Consider the following 20,896-nt stretch of genomic DNA (forward strand, 5'->3'; position numbering starts at 1 on the left):
CTTTCTGCAAGATGGTTTTGTTGAAGAAGGAATGTTACACCTGCATGCTTACAACAGATCTAGCCGGAGGCGTTGTATTTTCAGGTTGTCTGACCGTGTGAACCACCTCATAATTGTAACATCTCAGGGACGCCTAGAAGCAATTTTTTCAGATTTGGCACAAATGTTCGTTTAAACTGGAGGGTGAACTGATCAGAATTTGAGGTTCAAAGTCATCCCTTTAACCGTACAAGAAACACATCCATTTAAATTGCAGATGACGTCCCAAACCTTCAAAATGATCATCTTACTCTCATGCGCAAAAGAAATAAAGACATATTGTCGCGGCTCGACGGCCAGCAGCTACTTGAAGATTATTATGAATCAGTGGTGGCTCAATAAAACCATGGCAGATCCATTTGATGCCAATTGGCCAGCTGATTGAATTGTTCCAGCTCGAGCAGTCATCCTGGAGGATCGCTGCAGCGCTGCCTCACCCATGGTTACCTTTGTTTTAATCAGGTGTCAAGTATAAGGTGTACATTCATTTCAAAAAGGGAGAATGGATGCAGTAATGTGTATAAATAAAGTCAGCGTGCTACAGTAACAGAGCTATGATTTGTGCTATAATGTGTGTGTGTTTTGTGATTTTTAGAAATTAAGCTTGTGGTATGATCTTTTCTCTCAGTTGATTTTTCTCATTACGATAATTTGGATGCTTGGAAGGTCGGATGCTTTTCTAGTAAAGGTTTCTTGGATCGAGTGATTAAGAAATGTGGCTCCCCAGAGAAGCTGAATGTAACTGCCGTAGCCTGCCAGTACACTGTGGATATGTGTGTGTGTGTGTGTGTGTGTGTGTGTGTGTGTGTGTGTGTGTGTGTGCGCGTGTGGTTTATCTACACTACAGTTCATGTGTAATGGCTGTAACCTAACTTACAGAGGATGTAGTGTGCGACTGCACACTGTGTATCTGTCTGCCGTACACCAACTAACAACCTGCAGCTCGCCTGACACACTCGGTTTGGCTAAAGAGCGTGATCTGTATGTGTGTGTGAGTGTGTGTGCGCGCGCTAGAAAGAACGAAAGAAAGACAAGGAGTGTCTACATATGTTCCAGCACAGATTCCAACCTCATAAATCACTTCAACTGGTGTTCAACAGTCAATCTCTGTCTCTCTCCCTCTCTCTCTCCCCCATCTCCACTTCTCTCTTTCTCCCTCTTAGTTGAAACTCGCTGTTCTTCCTCTGCCAAGAGGGAGATTTGTGTTCTGTGTCTCTGTCGTATAGGATTAGAGAAGAGACAACGAGAACAGAAGGAAGGAGGGAGAGGGAGAACGAGAAGGGGAAATAGATAGAAGGAGGGATAAAATGGAGGGAAGAAGCAAGAGAGAGAGCGAAACGAGATTTTAGCCATTTTCTTGGCAGCGTGCGCTCTCTCTCTCTGTCTCTCTCTCTGTCTCTCTCTCTGTCTCTCTCTCTCTCGGCCTTCCCTCGTCTCTGCACTCCTCGCTCATTCGGCTTGTGTGTCTTCATCTGTGCCTGTGTGTCCTGATGCTATCCAGATGTGCAGCTACAGTGGGCTGTAAAACTTAGAGTTATTGTCATAACATTGTTGCTCACTGTGCGTGCGCGCGTGTGTGTGTGTGGGAGGACGGCTTGGTTCGTGGGCGTGTGCGCGCGCTCCGCTTCCTGTACGCTTGATTTTCGAGCGGATGGAGCGCCAACACATGGAGGCACGCTCCCTCACACGCAGGCAAGCGCTTGACCCGCATGCACGTCCTGGACGGACAAACGCGAGAGTCGCCAGTCCCCACTGTAACTGGCTCCAGTGCATGTTTGCAGGTTCTTCACTCTGCGTCCAGGATGTCCAGCTCCTTTGTATTTGTTCATCTGTGCTGGGATCTGATCTGGAATCAATAGCTCAGTGTCTTTTGTCTGATTGCTCCGTCGGTAAGTGGAGATTCAGAGTAGAACGATGCATGTAAATCTCAAGAGCCGTGATTTTGATTACCAGCCATAACGACAGCAGTTAAATAAATACATTTAGTGGAACTAAATGTGCTCAGCTGTTGTTCATCAGTGGAGAAACACCAGAAAATGAACTACTTGACGGGTTAATAGGCACACTTGCTGTATTTTGACACTGTGTATTATATTTCTGCCTGCGCGCTGGCGACAGATCTGGCCATCTGTCTGTATGACCCATCTCATAAACCGTGATATCTCAGGAACACCTTGAGGAAAATTTCTTGAGACTTGTCACAAGCATTCACTCGGACTCGATCAAGGGTCGCCGCGTCTTCGCGCATTTGTGGCCAAGAATGCATATGCTAATTATGATAAAGTTTCTCACAATTGTCTAACGGGAATCCACCCTCTTCACTTCCCGTCTCTGGATGACAGCCAGGACATGGAGCCTCCTGTTCCCCTTGCCGTCCAACACAAGCTCTCAGTGCTCTGCAGAAAAATGAATCTCTAAGTGAAGAAGACAGTACGCCTGGAATCAGCGGTGACTTTTATTTCACCAAAAATACACGTTGTATTAAATAAAGTCTTAACATCTGGCGAGACGTGGATGTAAATCTTCTCTCGTTGGCCGAGGCCTACGACTGTGACTCTGATGATGCTCTAGATTGAGATTTTAAGCATTTTAAGGAGTATGGTTTTGTTTTTTTTCACACAGTGGGGGGTCCGTTTGTGTAAGTGATCTATGATATCACCTCAAGGTTATTTCAGGCGACAGGGGTTACAGTAGCCTGGCAGTTGTTGATGATAAATGTCAGACTGTGAAATTAGTCACTGTCTCACAAGTCGACATCCGATATGCACAAAAACACAATGAATATTGAATATTAGCGAGTTATGAGTAATTTGGCACGTGGCCAGTTGAGGAGTTAGTCATCTGGCTGAAACTCAATGTGCACTGTCCCTGAAAACATACATGAATAATACACTGAGATAATACATTTAGAAGGTCAGTCACCAGGTCTTGTACCAAGACTTTATCTATATCTATTTGTCCAACATTTATAAATATAAATTGCCCAGCCCTGTTACCACATAAAAAAAACAACTATACATTTAACAAAATATATGGACAGAATTCTGTAATCTTTATCTAATTTATACCAAGTGCTGTTTCAGTTAAAAAATTATATACCTCCCTGCTGATATCTGCCTGCATGCAGCATAGCAAGAGCTACCACAATTAGTTTTCTTACTTTCAGTAGAAACCTTTTGCCCCTTGCATTCATGCACAGTATGCAAAACAGCTTGTAATGACTAATAATCCATCACAGGAAGCCTTAATGTGGTTTTGTTTGAGTTTCGGCTGAAGTATTTTTATTTTTTTTCCCCTTTCCACAGCTCTGCTTACTGTCAATCACCTGACACCTGACACCCACGGGAAATAATATAAGTCTTTGCCAGGAAATAATCCCTCAAAACACGCCGCTTTAGGATTTATTTACGTTGATAACGGTTGCAGATACCCTGAGTTTAGCCTTGTCACCTTCCTGCACGTTTTGGGTGCGCCGGTGAACTGTAGGAAGGATGTGGCTGCTCATCCATCCGAGACGAAACGTGGCCCAGTGAAGGCTTGAACCACTAGAGGGAGCCTTGAAAATTCACTTTCTGCACTGATGCATGAAAGTAACATCCCTTACTTATGTTTATACGCAGAGAAAACAAGAAAGTGATTTACGATAACGGCTTGGACACCACTTTGTCTTCCACTCTTTGTACTCCACCTCTAATAAACGGTGGGCGCGCGGATGGGACAACTTGTCTGACTGCTTTGGCTTTCTGCAGCGGTGAAAAACCTATTCTGTGGTGTTGATACTTTTAAGATTGTTTTGTCCGTCTGTGTCACAGCTACTGTTGAAAATGATCAGTATCTCCCCTCCGCTGCCTTCTGTTTACCCCTCTCCAACCTGTAGGGTCTCTGTTGTTTTTATTTGCTTCCTCGCCGCGACGAGATGAGAGAGTAGATATAGCGGGAGAGATACAATAATGAAAGGAAAACAAGAAAGGGAAAAGGAAAATCAGTGCTTTGGATCTCCCCTCCTCTTTGTCTTCCACTCGTTGTGTGAAGGTTTTTAATGTTCCTCTCTTTTCTCTTTCGCTAACCACCCGTCTACCTCGATCACCCTCATCTCATCCCTCTCTCTCTCTTTCTTTCTTATTCTCAGTAAGTACTAAGTCACTTTGAAGGGCTCGGTATTTGCTAGCTGTAGGTGTCTTTAGTGAGTCCACAATCGTGTGTGTGTGTGTCTCATTATGAGAGTGCATGTAGCGGAGTGAGGAGAGGAAGAAAGAGTCAGCCCCTCAGGCTGTATCCGGATGAATGATGGTGTCTGTATGGGTATGGTGGATCGTATCAAGCTGTTAGTCCAAAATCGTATTCACTAGTAGTAATTTGCTCACTCCCTTTCCTTGTTCTCCTCTCCCCGTTTCCTCCTCCTTCTTCTCTCTGCGTCTCTCTCTCTCGGTTTCTTTCTCCGACAGATTGCTTTCTGCAGGGGTGGTGGAGAAGTAGAGATAGAGAGAGGAAAAAATTGAGATTTCTTGTCCTTGAGTGACCCAGTTCTATTCCACCCTCAAAATGGAAAAAAATAAAAAAAATCTTCTTTGTAGCTCTTACAAGAATTTTTGTCATCTTTTTTTGTTAGATAATTTATTTTATTTTTTTTTCAGTTTTGCCTCTTTTTCTTTTCAGCCTTTTCCTGTGATTCTTGGTGCCTAAAATAAATCCAGTATAGTGATTACCACAGTCAAATTATTATAAACTATTTAGATGGTGCAGTTATTTTCTTAAATGTAGTATTTTCCCTAATTTAGGTGTTTTACAGTGATCCTTTAACTTAAACTGATTTCATTTAGGTCCACTATAAAGCCATGTGTAATCTTAAATTATAACCTTTTATTGACCTAGAACACGTCAGGTTTAATACATTAAACTGATTTATGCAGATTGTCCTCTCTTACACACTTTGAACATGAAATATAATACATTAAACAGACTTCTTTTTACTCTGTCAACTCGTGAAATAAACAGCGAGAGTTGAGAAAACACATCTGAATTGGAACTGTAAGTTTGTTTAAGAATATGTCATCGATTTTCAGATCACACATGTGTGTCAAGTTCAAATGCAACAGGCCTAAATTTAACTCAGGCCTCCACGCCTGGCCTGTAGTGTAGTGTTAGCACGCTGCCTGTGGAGGTGTCGGAGCCGAGTTTGATTCTAGGCCAGGTTTCAGACCTGTTGATTGATCTGTTTGGCAGAATCTGTGTGCCATGTGCGAGAAGACCCAATGTTTTGAAGCCCAATTAAGGCCTCGCAAAGTGACATGCCAGATAGGACACCGCTGTTTCCTCAGCGGATGGAGGTGCTGTGTCGAGCACGCTATGGAAATCTCTCAACAAATGTGGTGTCGGGTGATATTCCCTGAGCAACTATTGCTCTCTCTGATAACGTGAGGGTTATCATACATGGTGCTGTCTGGAGCAAATGGAACAAAGATGAGACATTGATTACGCTCACACACACACTACTTGGAGAGTAGCTGATCTGTTCTGTTCCTCTTGACAGCTAGAGCATGGCCATCAACACCCCGAGTGTGTGTGTGTGTGTGTGTGTGTGTGTGTGTGTGTGTGTGTGTGATGATGAGTGTGTGTGTGTTAGTGTGTGGGCCCCAGTGCAACGAAAGGACTTTGAGAAACGGAGAGGGATGATGGGAGGAAGGGCTGGAGAAGGGGTTAGAGTAATTCAGATATTGATGTTTTAGTCTCTAACTCAGCCCTGAGGGCCTGTCTAGGTGGAAAATGTCAAATGGGCTCTGGGCTGGTCGTACCACTTAGCATCACTGGAGCCTCAGTGGTGACACAGAAATAAAGGACACACACACACAGAGAAAGCATTAAGTCATACATTGATACTTACACCAATCAGCCAAAACTTTAAAGCCACCTTCCTAATCCTTGTGTCTCTTACTCATCAGCGATGAGTACGCCTGGTCTGGTCTGGTCTGGTCTGGTCTGGTCTGGTCTAGGTGCGTGGTACATATCTAAGTAACATCCACACAAATGCCAGGTCCAAAAGTTTCCCAGCAGAACGTTGCATTGTCACAAGATGGCCAATGTTATTTACTTCTCCTGTCAGTGGTTTTAATATTGTGGCTGATCGGTGTATGTATTCATGTGAGGCTCTATACAGACTGTGGCAACAAATTTCCTTAAAGGACAATAAAGAATCTATATCTGTCCTTCCTCTCAGCTTATTAAATCACAATCCTAGTTTATCTAAAAATAACGATTGGCCACCACCACCACCATCTAACTCCTCTGTTAACTGTCTGTATAATGTTTGAGACACCGAGCTAAAAACACCAACACACAGGAGGTGAAAGCGAATCCTGCACCTCAGACATTACAGTATTAAAGAGTTGAAAAAAGATTAAGAGCTGTCTAATAACGGTGAGTCACTATGGGTTTCTCTCTTCCATGCGACCTCAAAACTAGATCACTACTTATTGCTGAGAGGAGACAATGTGATTTATACCCGATTATGGAGCCGGTACAATACGGGCTTCAATGTAGCAGGTATAAAATGCTGCTGGGGATTACTAATGCTTTAACAGACTGGATGCTGTCTCTAAACAAGAGATCTGAGTCTTGAGTAAAAGCTCAACTTCTGTTGCCGTTTATACATTTTAGAAGAAGACTGAATGAATTACAGTATTTCTGATGCCACTACACTTTATTTAAAGTCAGTGGTTCAAAGTTGTGGCTGATCGGTGTACAGATATTGTGTGACATGCACAACGAAGCATTTTCTCATCACTCACTGAGAGTAGCTTGCAAATGGATGTGAAAAAAAACAACTGATTTTCACTAGTTCTAGCAACCCTATCAGCATAAGTCTACAGATGACAGTCAGACAATCTTCGAATGATTACCATGAAGTTCGTTGCAGACATTCTCTTTGCCTTTTTTTGAAATACCACAACATCCACTGGTATTAAGTTTTGTACAGGGACATCAGGTAAATCCTATAGGGTGGCTTTTATACAGGCATTCATGTTTCCCAGACCAACGCCATTGTTGAAAGTGAAGCAGGAAGTAAAAACAAAAATGAACCCAACTAGCAAAAAAGACAAAAAAGACACCTAGCATCGCCACCCAAACGTTTTAGAGCGAGCCAGACTGACGAGCGCACAAGTATAAATCCCTCGCACCGGCGTTGGCTACATGCGTAGGTCCTTGCGTTTAGGTCCAGTAGTACCACATAAGCCCCTTAAGCCTTGTCACTGGGAGTATGTTAGGAAGCTGGTCTCACCATTCAGCTTCAAACACTGCTGTATTAGTACAGCATCACTGAGCAGTTGTGTTACAATAAGTCTTACAAAGCTGGCAGACGGTTGGTCCTTGTGCTCATTCTTTGGCCGCGAGAAATGTGCCACAGGAATTCAGACCAGCAAGCAGGTTGGTTCCACACTTGAATTTAAAGTGAGAATATAAAGCCAGTTTTAAATGAGCAGGTTTCATGTGGGAGCAGTGTAAACTACTTAGACATGCTGTGGGCTGTTTCCCTGCGTGTCCGTGTATGCAGCCACAAACAAAACATTTCCAGAGCTGTCTGCCTCCTTCTCTAGGTAACAAGTGTAGCGTTGTCACCAGCTCTAAGTCCCTCCCCATAAATAATAATACAGTCTTACCCCGAGCATACACACACCTTAAATCCGGTGGATCATACAAAGCAGCCCCCAAACTTCTCCATCACTGCCACCGCTGAGGGACAGTGTCGGCGTACAGTCAACAGCACTCTGCAGCATGCTGAGGGGTAGCTGACAGTTGCCTCACATTGAGGCTTGCATAAAGAAATGCTGGAGCGCTGTCAGTTCCGCGGTAATGATGGTTAAAGGTCACAGCATTTCATTAATTTCAGGCACTCTTTGTCGCTGGCAGTAGGGCTCTTGGTGTGAATTGCCTCAACAGCTGACTGAATACAGAGCAAAAACCGTGTGGAGAGATGGAGATGGAGATGGAGATGGAGCCGTCAGAGGACAGACAGAGATTGGAGAGATTTGAATAGTCTGGGGTGAAGCAGGGAAAAATGTTATTTTTTTTTCGCTGTTAGTTTTTACCATGCTCCTGTCAATTAGAGAGTCGAGCTATTGAGATTCAGTTTCATCATCTTTTAACGCTCAGCCTATTTTTATACACTCAAATTTAAAGCTTGTTTCAGCTCTCATTACTCGGTCGTTTGTTTGCTAGAATATATGGCTTCCTGTGGACCTTAATGAGCTGGTTAGCCTTATTATTTGTCCTTTTGGCTCCAGTCAGATACACTTTATAGCTGCTAAACTGCAAATGGGCTTTGGATCGTGTTGAATTACTAATTATTTCATGTGTATATTTTAAGTATTCTTTTATCTTCTTCAGGCTGAAAGAAATGTAAGGTTTTGTGTCATTTCTGAACTTTTTGGGACATTTAATGCCTGCTTTTATGTCTCAGATTTATTCAGTCTAACTAAAATGTTTAAAAGTTGTCAAGACAGCTTAGTAGCAGTTTGTAGAGAATTGCATTGCCGTTGTCCACCTTATATTGCAGTACCTGCATCGCTCTGTGCTCATAAGTTGTGTTTTGTTGTGCGTGTGTGTGTGTTTTCCCGTGTCGTCGTCTGCTCAGCGTTCACCTTGACCTCACCATGCCCACTCAGTGTTGCTCATTTCCCATTGCTGTGACCTTTGACACTAACACACACACACACACACACACACACACACACACACACACACACACACACACACACACACACACACGGTCACATGCAGTGGAAGAAAAAAAAAATACACAATTTGCCGTTGGACTGAGGCTCACAGAGACGGAGAAAAGGTTCCATTTTTGCAGAGAAGCTAACAACCTCTCTTTTACCTATGGCCATAAACGATACATTTACTTAACTTGTCAATATATATGTGACCAGGCACACAAAGGAACAGAAGGGCATTTGGGTAAATAACTAGCGGCGAAACTAAACCGTACTAAAAATGACAATGATGTGAACATTTCCCTCTTTCCTTGTCAGTTAACTACTCCCTCTTATCCATCCTGGCCTCGTCCTTCTCCCCTTTCTTACTCCTCCCCACTAGGGCTAATTGGGTAGATAAAGTCATTTGGCAGGGTGTGTGTGAGGTCGTTAAAAGGTATAACTCTCTATTATGCAGCTTGGTTGGCATTTTTTTCTGGGCTTCTCTTTCCTCCTCACTCGTTGCGGCTCTTTTCATCTCTACCTTGGTTAAATTAAAACAATATCGAACAATTAGCAAAGCTGTTATCATCAATCCACAAAGAACATTTAGAAAATGAGAAAAGCAGCTGTATTCGCAGCAGTGCTAACAGAGAGTAATGTGTTTGGCATGCAAATTTTTAATTTATGCCTCTTCCCACGTGCCACTGGTGGTGGTCATTTCTTAACCTCCAGAATACAGTCGTTTGGCGAAGTAGCCGACTCCTGCGTCTACGCTGCAGGTCACCGTGTTCAAATTCACACTACCCTGGTTTCAACAACCTCATTAAGTAATGAGTATTAGCATTAGCAGACCGTTTTTGTTTAAACTTAAGAAGGCAGTATGTCATCCAAACATAGTTTTATAGCTAGTGCACATCACAGACTCTGGTTGTCTAGGTAACCCTCATATATTGTATATTTGCTTCGAAATTAATTACAGGCAGAACATAAAAATATTGCTAGTGTACGGACAGAGCTTGCACTTGAACCATTCTACCAGCATGGTGATTATGGTGATAAGCTCCAAAGGAACAGAGGGTGTTCCTTGTAGTAAAAGTTTTGGTCATCGCCTTCACGCCGCCTCAAAGTTCTGATCGGTTCCACTTGGTACCTGTCCACTTCACATTTGCAAAGTTATTTTTTTCTCTCTTCGTCGCTACAGCAAGATGAATTTCATTAAAATTCTATGATCTCTTGTTGCCACATTGCTGCTTGTCTCTTCCTGTTCGTGCGCCCCTTTAGGGCTAGCAGAAGAGTAAACAAAGGAGTATTTCACCGCTGAGTTATTGCAGTTACAAGTGAACTCAGGTATTGTGCCGTTGAAGACATAAATTATGAGTGAACCATAAATTATGAGTGTCGGTGTCTGACACTAAGGGAGGAGCTGCAAAAGTTTGTTTGCAACACATCCAAGAATGACTTTCTGCGGCGCCTGGTGTTGCATCTGGATGGAATGGACTCTTTCGCTGTATACACTCCTGTGAGTTGGTGGGAGATCCATCCAAGATGGCACATTTATCGTACAGTATCGCCCCATCTGACACGGGAGACTTCAACTCCTCCCACACAATGGGCTGCGAGAACAAGAAAAAAGTTATTTCTGGCCAGGTTATTAATACATCACGAGTGCCGAATTCCGGGGAAGTCCTCTTAGAGCCCTCCCACTGCAGCATATGTCACACGCGCAAAGCATTGTGGGAGATGGACGACAAGAGGCACTTTTCTTATTATTTTCGGATGTCGGCCTGTCGTTTTGTCGGCCGTGTCCGTCGGATCACACCATTCATTCAGCATGAACACACACACACAGTGTTCCGATCTCTACCCAGGAGAGATTAGCTGTCACACTGCGAATATTAGCATCTGGGAGCTCACAGAGTGGCCGCTAGCATTTCCGCTTTTCCACATTAACCCACTTCCAATTTCTGACCAATCACGGAATAGTTGCCGGACACCACACGAGAAAAAAGTTCTGCCGTGTTGATGTGTCGAGAACAAGATGCAAGAACTCCTAAACGAGGGCTGCAAGAACAAAATATATGTAACAGCTTTTAGTCCAATCCAGTTTATTGCCTCTGTGCACACCTAGATGTTTGTACTTCACATTGTCCACACTGACCCTCCAGATAGATGTAGGGGACACGAGTTCCTTGTACATCCTTAGATCTGTGTTCGGATTCATATGCTTAAAATTTGGAGCCTTCTGTCAGAAGTTTTTAATTACTGCGAATAAAGGTAGCCAGCTAGATTTGTTCTTTGCATAAGCATTGAGTAATGCCCCAATGCACAGCCGTTCATAGCTTCTCTAGGATATGGAGCTTCTCTTTCCCTAATTAGATGACACAGTTTAGTGCTTTGGGTTACGGTTCAACCGACACTAGTCTGGCTGTGCTGGCTTTCACAGACCACGTTACTTATATCACCAAGTTGCATTCCAGTACCTGGATGGGTCTTGAGGGTCTGTGTTGTGTGGGAATCAGCCCACTGAACCACTCTCAGATAAACAATAAAACAGAGTCTAAGACAGTTAATAAGACACTTAATACCACCGGATAAAGCCACAGGTATTAAGGATGCACATTACAATAACTCTTTCTCGTTCTGTCTCTCTCTCTCTCTCTCTCTCTCTCTCTCTCTCTCTCTATCTCTGTCTCTCTCCTTTTCCCTTTGGGCAGTGGGGTGAGTTAAGGTTTCAGTGTCCTGGTTTCCACACCAGATTATGCGTGCGTGTGTGTGTGTGTGTGTTGCAGGAAAGTGTGTTAACGTCAACCTACAGGGCCTTCCCATGACGGCACACACTTCCTCTCTTCCCCTTTTGCTCTGACACACACTAACGTTCATATACAGTCCTTGCGCGCACACACACACATACAGAGACGCACACTGATTTACTGGTCAGTGTGAAATAGGTCACTCCTCTCTAGACACACACACACACAGTTTTTCTAGGGATGGAAATATAATTTTAGATAAGGAAAATAACTCCAAACCCAGGAAATGCACATGTAGCTTTTTAATAAAGAACATGGATTACATAGAAGCAGAAAAAGACATGCAAGTAATCAGTTATGTTGTTACCTCCTCGTGGTCTAGGTTGTGAGCACTAAACAAGATAAAACAATCATGAAATAATAAAGGTTATGTTTAAAGTTAATTAAAAAGCGGCAATACAAGCCCTATCACTTCAAAGAGTACATCCGTGATCAAATCAGGAATACTTTTATCGCAGAAAGAGGAAAATATGTGCAGTATATCTCGTAATATCTTATCAGAATAGATATGCTTCAGCTTCATAAAACGATAGTCACAAGCACAGTTAACTGGATATCAGTGGTCAGCATGCAGACACACAAAAGGAAGACACCTACATACACCTTAGTGTGCACACACAAGTAAAGAACACAAGCACATGTACGGCCATGGTCTCTGGGTCCACGGAGTCTACATGCACTGAGGCTGTTTATCAAAATTAGATCAACATGGAACGATTTCCTTTTTCTCCTGTTTTGTGCTTCACTTGCATTCTCCCTTTCCCGCTCTCTCTCTTAACCACAGTTCACTGGTTATCAGGCTTTTACCCAAAACACATACTGTAACTGTGAAGGCGATGCAACTGCGATCGTTTATCAAAATTAGATCAATGAAAATAGGATTTTGTTTAAGTGTGGCCCAGTCCACGTTTGTTTGCAAAGCACATTGCCCAGAAATTGATACTCTCAGTGGTGTGCAACAAAAGGTAGCAACTACTGTATGGACTGGCTGCAGGAAGGATGAAAAAACAAAACAAAAAAAACGCTGTGGCAGGGGGAGAAAAAGGTCCGGAAGAGAGCGATCGCAATGGGTGAAAGAATGAAAGGAGGGAAGTGGGCCACAGTGTGTGTGTGGCCTGCATCTATGTGGGTGTGTGTGTGAGTGTGTGAACCAGAGACACTGACCTCACCCTCCTTGTGTGCCAAGCGTAGGTTTGTGTGTTATGGTGAAGTCATCTTGTGCCGGTGTTTTCTGCTGCTTTTTCTTTAGACACTCGGTTGGTTTCTTGGTTTCTCTCACACACCCTGCAGAAGAGGCCTGTCACCTTTTATTTCACTCGCACACACACAGATCTGAGTGTGTTTCTATGTGTGTGTGTGTGTGTGTGTGTGTGTGTGTGTGTTTCAGTGTCTTATAAACAAAGGATCTGGGTTGACATGTCTTCTGCTCACTTATCCAGTCCCTCCGCTGTGCTGAGAATGTCATAGTTTTACATATACAGTATATATAGAGTCAGCAGTTGCATCTGTGTGTTAACATTATTCCCATTGCACCATTATCACGGCCCAGCATACAACACACTTATCAAGTGTACATCCTGTTTTGTCCTACTGGGCTATTGGTTCTGCAGCAGCTATTAAAAGCTTCCTGCATGAAACCGAAAAATCTAAGACGCATAACAACTGACAGACACCAGTACAAGCTGCTAATATAAAGTTTCAGGCCTGCGCCATAAGACAAATTACCATCATCATCATCATTATCAGACTCTCTAAGGCCATCAGCACCAATCAATGACAAGCGATCATCACCTTCCTCCTGCTTATACCATCACGTAGAGGCCTTAGGCAGGAGGGATAAAGGGGTTGTTACACTTGATCTTCTTGGCAGAACTGAAACTGACTCTCTTTTTGTGGAGAGTGTGGCCTGTATGGTCTGATTTATGACAGCTGTTAATAAGTTTGATCACATAAGCTGACCTTGACGCATGCTGTGTTGTAGGGGAACCAGTTAAAGGTGTCAAAAGAAAACTTTTCAGACACATCTTAGCCTTTTCCTCAAACAGCATCATCCTTGTGTACAAGACTGAGTGTACTTATTCCGAGGAAGTGATGCTTAGTATTTTTTGCAGTGATTGATTGTAATTCTGTAACACTCCTCTGCTGTTGCTGCTGCCCACGCTGCATAGCTAATACTTGAGGACAGATCTGCAAGTTTGGGCATCTAACCGCCTACCTCCATTAGTAAACAGTCTCACAGCAGACCATAGACTGTATAAAGATGGGCGGCGGAACAGCTCTTCAGAAGTGAAGCCAAAGCAAGTAGAGCTCCCCCTGGTGACTGGCTGCAGTATAGGTCATAAGCTCCATCCTCTCCATGTTATTGGTTGGGACTTTGGCCAAATTAAAACACTAAAATACACATCAAATACATTTTTTTTTAACGTCTGTTTCAGTCATTTTAGGCAGTTAATATAATACTGATCCATACTCAAGTATCCATTTTACTGAGAAGTTTTGTTTTAGTTGAATTGTGAATTGACGCTATAGAAACGCATCATAATCACTACAAGTTGCCATGCCAACCGGCCGTGAAGCAGTCCCGTAGGACCATGAGAGTTGGAGTAAATAAATAAATAAGCACAGTGTATAATCCAACATTTCTTTGTAACTGGTGGAGATAGAGCAGAGCACAGAATTAATTAAACAAAAACGCGAGTGAGTTTGGAGGAAGTGTGGCTGGGTCATCGATATTCGCATGGCTCCACTCTTGTACCGTACTGCGCAGACTCTGGTTCCAAAGTTGCAAGATGGCGTCGCCCATATCCCAGAGAAAACAGCATCAGTTTGGCCAATGCAAGGAAGTGTGGATGTGTTGTCCATATTTATATACAGTCTATGCAACATACTCGCTGCTGAGTTTTTCTGTCCTTAAACTTTACTTTCCCCTACTTCTGTCACCGCTGTCTCTCTGAAACAGAGAATATAGCCAGTGGCGGTGTGTAGGGTCTTAAAGTCATGCTCACTGTGGCTGGACAGAAGGTACAGTTTCTTCTCTGCAAAGTCTCTTTCAACAGTTTTCTCTTTGGTTTGCACATAGTAGTGCTCTTTTTACTGACATATAAAAGCATATAACAAGTGTTAGTACGCTTCCACAAAACTTTGTTGTTGATATTGACTTCATCTTCCTCATACGGATGCATCAGTGAGAGAGACTGCATGCTCCAAGTAGGTTTAGGTCTTGCTATGATTGTGGTGGTGTACTGATGCAGGACGTTATGCTGAAATATAGTGTTAATAATGACTGCTTTTAAATATAATTTCCTGAGTGGAAGTGATTATAGGATTCAGTTGTACGACTTAAAAGTTCATGTTCAAAAACTCCATGCCTGTCAAACCTGTGACATTGAGTCGAGATGGCCAACAGGTGCACATTCACTCCAAGCCACACCACCGCCTATCAGGATTTTCTACTCCATATCATCATTATTCTTTTTTTAAAAACGTCTGTACCTGAAGGGATAATTAGTCCTTTGGTGGCACCCTTTCACAGTTACTGGGCATTTTTAGAAGCTTGCTGCCGCACCTTTTCCTCTCTGACTCACTCTTAATGTCATCTGAGCAGATAATCAGCAGAAAACGCACTATCCACTGCAGGTTGGAGTTGGGCTGTGCCAGTTTTTCCGCCTAAAAAAAAAAAAAATCTATTCATTGCTTTACAAACCTGCCGTGAGGATCGGCTTGTAATTAATGTTTTTTTTTTTTTCTGTCCAAAAATTGCTGATTGCTGGCAGTGAATCATTCTCATTCCCACTGACTTTTATCATCCTTGACGGTTTAACTTTGACAATTGAAGACAAAATGATAATAATTACAAGCGATGACACAGTTTGAAGCTTGTCAGTTACTCTACACAAAATCTACACAAATTTGAGTATATCTTCCTAGAAAAGTGTTCTGCCACACTGTCAATTGAGCAATAAAACCATCTGCGACACTTACAAGCTTCTCACTTTCGACCCGGAGGGTGACTTAATGGGTTAATAACAGCCTTGCAATCAAGCTGGCAGAGACACAAGCTTGTACAAAACCTAATAACCCATGTAATCCCACCATAATTTGACCAACGCTCCAAAGGGCTTCTTGTGATTCTTCTCGAGAACGCTTGCCTTTTCTCTGTCTTCAAATTAAAACAATGCAGTGTTATTTCTCTCTCTTGTTCGTCTCCTTATGTACACCGTCGGTTACAACCACTACTTTGACTCGGGAGAAAGTGAAGTGCTGGTGTATCTTAACCCACCCCTTATGTTTGGCTTTGTTTCCTCTCCTGAGAAATAGCTACTAGACAGCTTTCTCTTGACAGCACTTCTGTTGATTGGAGTGTTGCATTGATTACATACTGCATTGTGGTCATTCAGGTCAGGGTGATCGGGCTTTGGATACAGCCGATTCAGTTTCTGCAGAGTTACGGTACCGCTCACTCCCCCGTTTATGAAACTTGAATCCAGCCATGATTTAACACTGAATGTCATCTTTGCTGATGGTTTAATTTTGTTGTGATGTCATGTTTTTCACTATAATTAGTGGAAAATTGAGACACAGCCATATATTTCCTGGAATAATCCTCCAATGTAGGCCAAATCCATGCGAGGCTTGGTTTATATTCCAGCAACAGATCTATGCAGAGCTTACACCGGAGCCTAAGCTGCTTTAAGCAAGTATAATCCTGGGCTGGTATGTCAGCGTTGTTCCTAAACGTTAGTTGGTGACTCGTCAGTTGTGTTGAGTTTCCCTGTGTGCTTCAACAACTGGACCCGAGCTCCTCGTGTTGGATTTGGGGCCAGTAAATGCCGAGGCTACTGTGAAAACCGCAGTGTAGGGTATGGAGGTGAAGATTCGTTGGCGTTGCTCTGATGCAGAAACATAAGTTTGGTTTGAGTATCGTATCTGAACACTGCTTCACTGGAAGGAATACAACTAAAATCTGACCTTTTCCACAAAGGATTTAAGAAATAAACCAGAATAAATGTTTCTTTTTTTATTTTTACACGTAATGTTTTCTTGTTTTCAAAATCCTCAGACTTTCTAATTATTTTCAGGTTACACAACTTGTGTATATATATAAAACACAACCTGCAAATATAGTCATAAATACCAATTGCTGTTAGTGTTGTTGGTTTTCGTTCTTCTTTTTTGAATAAGAATAAACTAGCAGAATAAATTTCTAGTCGATTCAGCTTAAGTTCAAACCCAATTATTCTATTAGGAGGAGTAATTTAAATGTACACAGTAGTCTGAGAGCAAACCACACAGGTGGAGTCCTGCAGCCACACAGACCTACAAAAACACACAAATAGTTGATGGCAGGTTGTGCCTACAGAGGGTTTCTGTTAGATTGGTGCCAGATGCTTTTCACTGTGTGTGTGTTGGTGTGTTTCATGCATCTTTTTCCGAAGCTATCTCTGTATTCTTAAGCACGCGTCTATGTCTTCTTCTCTTTTGTATCCGTGCATTAGAGTGTGTGTGTGTGTGTGTGTGTCTGATCCAGTGTATAGGATATTGGTCTTGGCAGTATGGAATTCAGTTAATTCCTCCAGCTAGTCTTCTAGCTTGATTAAATAATCGCTGATTTAATGCAAGTCAGTGTGTGTAACAGCGTAACCGCATGTGTGTGTGTATGGATCTGTCGGTGTGTACGCATCCGTGTGTTAAAAGCAGGTCCGACTTGCTCCTTAAGTGAATTAAAAGTAATTTCATTTTAAAAGACTTTGTTTAGAAAGCCCTCTTTTTTTAATTTATTTTAGACCGCAGGGCGCCTCAATCTACTCCTTCTTTCTCTTTCTCACTCTCCCTCTCTCTCCAGTTATTTCCTATGTCTCTCTGTGCTTTCCGCACATGATTTCAAGCACCATTTGAGCTTTTTTTGTTTTGCATTTACCTCTAATTCACAATGCTCAACATACAAAATGAACAAATATCACAAACATGCTGCTGGATGAACATGGAATCGAATTTTTTATTTTTTATTTTTCAAAATGGATGGACAGTGTTTTTGTATCGCAACAGCTCAAGTGAAGCTACACTGGCGAAGTTTAAAGTTACTGCCGCACATTGTTTGTAGATGGTAAAATGAATTTGAGGGCCTCACTATTGCTACAGGACCAAAACTTTGGATGCTTGTCTGATCAGACTAGTTCTTCCATAAAGATCTGAGGGACCATGCAGTGTAAACAGTTGGTATAACATCTGTAAATTTGTGGCTTGGGGGAGAATCTTAAAGTGGACTCGAAGCCACAGATGAAGTGCTCAGCCACTGTGTGGTTCACACCATATGTTTTATGCTGAATAAACATCAGATTCTTGAAAATGAAATTGTAATTTATTAGGGCGTTTTATGAGCGGAGTCACCTAAAAGTTGTCGAAAACAGCCCGTAACTTCTGGTTGAATTTAAAGAATAGCAATCACTTTGACGCCTTTTAATGGAAAGTTGGCGTGGCAGTACAAACCAATAAAAAAACAACTTTTGAGTGTATTGGCGTTTGCTTTGATACATGTAATGATAAAATGCAGCATGTTTTTACAGTGTGCATGTTGGTACACTGGTTCATGCATTCTTGTATTAAATCTGACACCACAAGGGACAGAAAGGCCTTCTGCTGGAGATGTTTGTGCATTAGAGTGGAAAGATTGACCAAACTGATTGTGAATGTTATTAAACCAATAAATGCTGTTTTATATGCGGCCTTCCCCGAGTCCATTCTACTCTTAATTTCTGCTGGCTTTTTCATGAGCATCATGAGACTGATAAAATCAGAAAATACTTTATTGTCAACTCCTCAGTGTTGGATGTTTAATGCATAGCCATTGCGTATACTTTTTTTCTGGGGATAAAATCATCTTATTATTTCTCCCAACTGTCTAGCAGTAGCGTTTCACATGAGTATGGTTCCATTAGTAAGGTTCAAAATGGACACCCATCACCTGTAGAGAGTAGCTGAGGTTAACAGAATAGTGTTAACATTAGTTCTGAAAATGCATCTCCACCTCCTCAAACCAGTCAGCCACTACATTAAATCCAATGACAGGGAAAGGGAATAGCATTAATAATCTTGTTCCAATGCAATGTTCTGCTGAGAAATCTGGTCCTGGTATCCATGTAGTCTTTATTTAGACACGTACCGCCCACCAACAACATTTGCTAATGGCAGCAGCCTTTCCCAGCAGGACAATGCTGTCGTGGTTGACTTTGTATCTGAACAAAAAGTTTTATTTGTTGGATTTAGAAGGAACTCGAATAAGAGTTTAATTTCCTGACTATTAAACATATTTGTGCGAGCCTCCGTCTCGCGCTGGCTGCACGCGTGTCAGAGGGCGTTGTTGGGTGGCGCTGATTGAACGGTACTGTAGGCTGCAGATAAATAGATATCATTAAGACCCTGGACTCTAATTACCAGCAGCCCTTTTCTGCAGGCTGAGGTGAGTGGGAGAGGCCAGGTATCAGTAATCAATCAGAAAAGCATGGGCTCATTCACACTGAGCCCGTAGGCACAGAAACACAGCTGACCAACATATCAGAGACGGACATTGTGTTATAAACTATGTATGTTTATGCATTGGTGTTTGTGAGTGCACGTGAGCGTGCACGTTTCCACACATCCAACCACATGGTGATTGAGAAGGAAGTTAGAATCCATGAGCCAGGTTTTGTGTGTTGCATGTATGTGTGTGAATGTTGGAAGATGGCGGGGGCTATTTCTGAACTTTCTTGAGTAATTGACACTTGAACCTTTCTCAAACGCACACACACACGTAGTGCTATCATTGTAGCATAGTTTTAGAGTAGCCAAGATACCCTCCAATACACACACACTCAACACACTACACTTCTTGGATTGTGGCCTCTCATCCAAATCTAGCCTGCCTTCATTAGCCAGTGGAAGCGAATATTTTCAGGTGTATGTGTTGCAATGAGGGGCAGCTGTGGGGCCATATGTGAGTGATTTGGGCGCTCGGAGGGAAACTGAATTCTGATGACAGACGCACTGTTTGGCTTGCAACACTAGACGCGCACACACACACACACACACACACACACACACATACTCACACACATACTCACAGAGAGGGGAAGCGTGCATCAATCAATCACCTGGCTCTGTCTCTCTACATGTGGTGACCGTATGGTGTGTGCAGCATACACACAGAGGCACACACACACACATACACACACACACACACACACACACACACACACACACACAGAGAGAGAGAGAGAGAGAAACCCTGGCACCGAGAGGATTTGGTCATGTCAGTGTTCTGCTGCCTGATGTCAGATGGACTAAAACACATGTAAGACTCTGGTAATATTGGCTCAGGTGTTTATTACATGCAGCACTGGTGGAAACAGGATGTTTCATTATACACAAATTTAAACTGAGAGGCAAACACTTTCGGGAATAAATAAACACCTCTATGGCGTTCCTTTGTTTTAAAATTTAAACTTTGATATTCTTGCCTAATCCTGACAGAATGAATAATGTTATCATAAATGACTGTTTATGAGCTGAAATTACAGCAAGGAAACATAGGAGCTATTAAAATCTATTTTCTGGCTATTGACTTTGATGTCTGATCTTTAAACACTGTCAAATACAGATGTCTAACAAGTTCCTGATCCATTAAACACATTTGTAAGTTTGCACAATGCAGAAAGTCGGCTTAAACATTCGTAATATTCCATGCCGTTGCATTTTCTGAATTCTACAACATCACAGCGTAGCAGTTGAACTTTGTCTTTTAGCTGCAGTGCCGCTTTAACAGCGCTGCACCAAATGGACGACTTATGTTCTCCCAATGTGTTTGGATTGCGTTCCTCAGGACACATAATGTGCTTGTCTGTGTATGATGTGTTCCTAAAGAAATGTAAAGTGGCTAATTGTGCTGTGATCCTCGCAGTGCACTCGGTTGAAAAAATAAACTCGGAACAGTGCTGTGCCCGCCGGGCTCCTCTGCTTTTAGCTGGCAGCACTAAACAGATGCTCAGTGGAAGTGCTGCTAGTGGCTCCATCTGTAGCTCTGAGACTACAGAAAGCCTGATTGAAGTGCGGCGCGCTCTTTTGTGAAAAAGTTGAAATGTATAACTCCTAGCGCTCTCCGCCCTGGAAAAGAAAGGGAGAAAAAAGGAAAAGAAAAAGCTAAGCTCTCAGCGCTGTCATGAACATAAAACAACAAGACGCATGCACTAAAAAGAGGGGAGGTCCCAGTGGAGACGGCGTTCATGATGGAGGGAAATGGGCGAATCAGAATGAGATAATCGAATGGAAACATGAGGGAAGGAAAGATGGCGGATACAGAGAAGGCATGGATTTTAGTGA

The 20,896-nt window shown here is 42.6% G+C and overlaps 1 protein-coding gene across 2 annotated transcripts in view; it reads left to right on the forward strand.

Moving 5' to 3' along the window:
- The window catches only part of trps1 (trichorhinophalangeal syndrome I), a 112,733-nt gene that overhangs the window by 81,680 nt on the left and 10,157 nt on the right, over window positions 1-20,896 (forward strand). The gene's annotated exons all lie outside the window — the stretch shown is intronic.

This window comes from Chelon labrosus, assembly GCF_963514085.1.
Source record: "Chelon labrosus genome assembly, chromosome: 16".
Taxonomy (NCBI): Eukaryota; Metazoa; Chordata; class Actinopteri; order Mugiliformes; family Mugilidae; genus Chelon; species Chelon labrosus.